Source organism: Phalangium opilio, unplaced genomic scaffold (genome assembly GCF_054372755.1).
Source record: "Phalangium opilio isolate 3A_F unplaced genomic scaffold, DU_Popi_V2 ptg000061l_1, whole genome shotgun sequence".
Classification (NCBI taxonomy): Eukaryota; Metazoa; Arthropoda; class Arachnida; order Opiliones; family Phalangiidae; genus Phalangium; species Phalangium opilio.
The window spans coordinates 8462501-8465000 of NW_028324178.1; the positions used below are offsets into that span (position 1 = coordinate 8462501).

The following is a 2500-nucleotide window of genomic DNA, read 5'->3' on the forward strand; positions in this document are numbered from 1 at the left end:
AGGAAACAAAGTAGGCTTATAGATGTGGGATGCGAACCCACGCCCCGAAGGGAATGGTGCCTTAAACCAGCGCCCTGGACCACTTGGCCACTCTACCTGGAAACAAAAGTCACCTCAGACTAATAAGCAAAAGCTTCATATTATTAATCTTAGGAAAAAAAGTAGGCTGACAGAGGTGGGATTCGAACCCACGCCCCCGAAGAGACTGGTGCCTTAAACCAGCGCCATAGACCACTCGGCCACTCTACCTGGAAACAAAAGTCACCTCAGACAAATAAGAAAAAGCTTCATACTATTAATCTTAGGAAACAAAGTAGGCTGACAGAGGTGGGATTCGAACCCACGGCCCCGAATAAACTGGTTCCTTAAACCAGCGCCTTAGACCACTCGGCCACTCTACCTGGAAACAAAAGTCACCTCAGACTAATAAGCAAAAGCTTCATATCATTAATCCTAGAAAACAAAATAGGCTGATAGATGTGGGATTGGAACCCACGCCCCCGAAGAGACTGGTGCCTTAAACCAGCGCCATAGACCACTCGGCCACTCTACCTGGGAACAAAAGTCACCTCAGACTAATAAGCAAAAGCTTCATATTATTAATCCTAGAAAACAAAATAGGCTGATAGATGTGGGATTGGAACCCACGCCCCCGAAGAGATTGGTGCCTTAAACCAGCGCCTTAGACCACTCGGCCAATCTACCTGGAAACGAAAGTCACCTCAGACTAATAAGCAAGAACTTCATATTATTAATCTTAGGAAACAAAGTAGGCTGACAGATGTGGGATTCGAACCCACTACCCCGAATAAACTGGTGCCTTAAACCAGCGCCTTAGACCAGTCCACTCGGCCACTCTACCTGGAAACAAAAGTCACCTCAGACTACTAAGCAAAAGCTTCATATTATTAATCCTAGAAAACAAAATAGGCTGATAGACGTGGGATTCGAACCCACGCCCCCGAAGAGACTGGTGCCTTAAATCAGCGCCTTAGACCACTCGGCCACTCTTCCTGGAAACTTAAGTCACCTCAGACTAATAAGCAAAAGCTTCATATTATTAATCCTAGGAAACAAAGTAGGCTTATAGATGTGGGATGCGAACCCACGCCCCGAAGGGAATGGTGCCTTAAACCAGCGGCCTGGACCACTTGGCCACTCTACCTGGAAACAAAAGTCACCTCAGACTAATAAGCAAAAGCTTCATATTATTAATCTTAGGAAACAGAGTAGGCTGACAGATGTGGGATTCGAACCCACTACCCCGAATAAACTGGTGCCTTAAACCAGCGGCTTAGACCACTCCACTCGGCCACTCTACCTGGAAACAAAAGTCAACTCAGACTAATAAGCAAGAGCTTCATATTATTAATCTTAGGAAACAAAGTAGGCTGACAGATGTGGGATTCGAACCCACTACCCCGAATAAACTGTTGCCTTAAACCAGCGCCTTAGACCACTCCACTCGGCCACTCTACCAGGAAACAAAAGTCACCTCAGACTAATAAGCAAAAGCTTCATATTATTAATCCTAGAAAACAAAATAGGCTGATAGATTTGGGATTCGAGCCCACGCCCCCGAATAGACTGGTGCCTTAAACCCGCGCCTTAGACCACTCGGCCACTCTACCTGGAAACAAAAGTCACCTCAGACTACTAAGCAAAAGCTTCATATTATTAATCCTAGAAAACAGAATAGGCTGATAGACGTGGGATTCGAACCCACGCCCCCGAAGAGACTGGTGCCTTAAACCAGCGCCTTAGACCACTCGGCCACTCTTCCTGGAATCTTAAGTCACCTCAGACTAATAAGCAAAAGCTTCATATTATTAATCCTAGGAAACAAAGTAGGCTTATAGATGTGGGATGCGAACCCACGCCCCGAAGGGAATGGTGCCTTAAACCAGCGCCCTGGACCACTCGGCCACTCTACCTGGAAACAAAAGTCACGTCAGACTAATAAGCAAAGGCTTCATATTATTAATCCTAGGAAACAAAGTAGGCTTATAGATGTGGGATGCGGACCCACGCCCCGAAGGGAATAATGCCTTAAACCAGCGCCTTGGACCACTTGGCCACTCTACCCGAAAGCAAAAGTAAACTCAGTCTATTTAGCAAAAGCTTCATATTATTAATCGTAGAAAACAAACTCTGCTGATAGAGGTGGGATTCGAACCCACGCCCCCGAATAGACTGGTGCCTTAAACCAGCGTCTTAGACCACTCGGCCACTCTACCTGGAAACAAAAGTCACCTCAGACTAATAAGAAAAAGCTTCATACTATTAATCTTAGGAAACAAAGTAGGCTGACAGAGGTGGGATTCGAACCCACGGCCCCGAATAAACTGGTGCCTTAAACCAGCGCCTTAGACCACTCGGCCACTCTACCTGGAAACAAAAGTCACCTCAGACTAATAAGCAAGAGCTTCATATTATTAATCTTAGGAAACAAAGTAGGCTGACAGGTGTGGGATTCGAACCCACTACCCCGAATAAACCA

At 46.0% G+C, this 2500-nt stretch overlaps 6 non-coding genes across 6 annotated transcripts; all 6 read right to left on the reverse strand.

Moving 5' to 3' along the window:
- Positions 1-167: 167 nt before the first annotated feature.
- TRNAL-AAG (transfer RNA leucine (anticodon AAG)) lies at positions 168-249 on the reverse strand. The gene has a single exon. It is a non-coding gene; the product is annotated as a tRNA-Leu (tRNA).
- Positions 250-319: 70 nt separating this feature from the next.
- On the reverse strand, positions 320-401 carry TRNAL-AAG (transfer RNA leucine (anticodon AAG)). The gene has a single exon. It is a non-coding gene; the product is annotated as a tRNA-Leu (tRNA).
- A 222-nt stretch (positions 402-623) lies between these two features.
- On the reverse strand, positions 624-705 carry TRNAL-AAG (transfer RNA leucine (anticodon AAG)). The gene has a single exon. It is a non-coding gene; the product is annotated as a tRNA-Leu (tRNA).
- Positions 706-1701: 996 nt separating this feature from the next.
- TRNAL-AAG (transfer RNA leucine (anticodon AAG)) lies at positions 1702-1783 on the reverse strand. Its single transcript has one exon. It is a non-coding gene; the product is annotated as a tRNA-Leu (tRNA).
- A 372-nt stretch (positions 1784-2155) lies between these two features.
- On the reverse strand, positions 2156-2237 carry TRNAL-AAG (transfer RNA leucine (anticodon AAG)). The gene has a single exon. It is a non-coding gene; the product is annotated as a tRNA-Leu (tRNA).
- Positions 2238-2307: 70 nt separating this feature from the next.
- Positions 2308-2389, reverse strand: TRNAL-AAG (transfer RNA leucine (anticodon AAG)). Its single transcript has one exon. It is a non-coding gene; the product is annotated as a tRNA-Leu (tRNA).
- Positions 2390-2500: the final 111 nt, after the last annotated feature.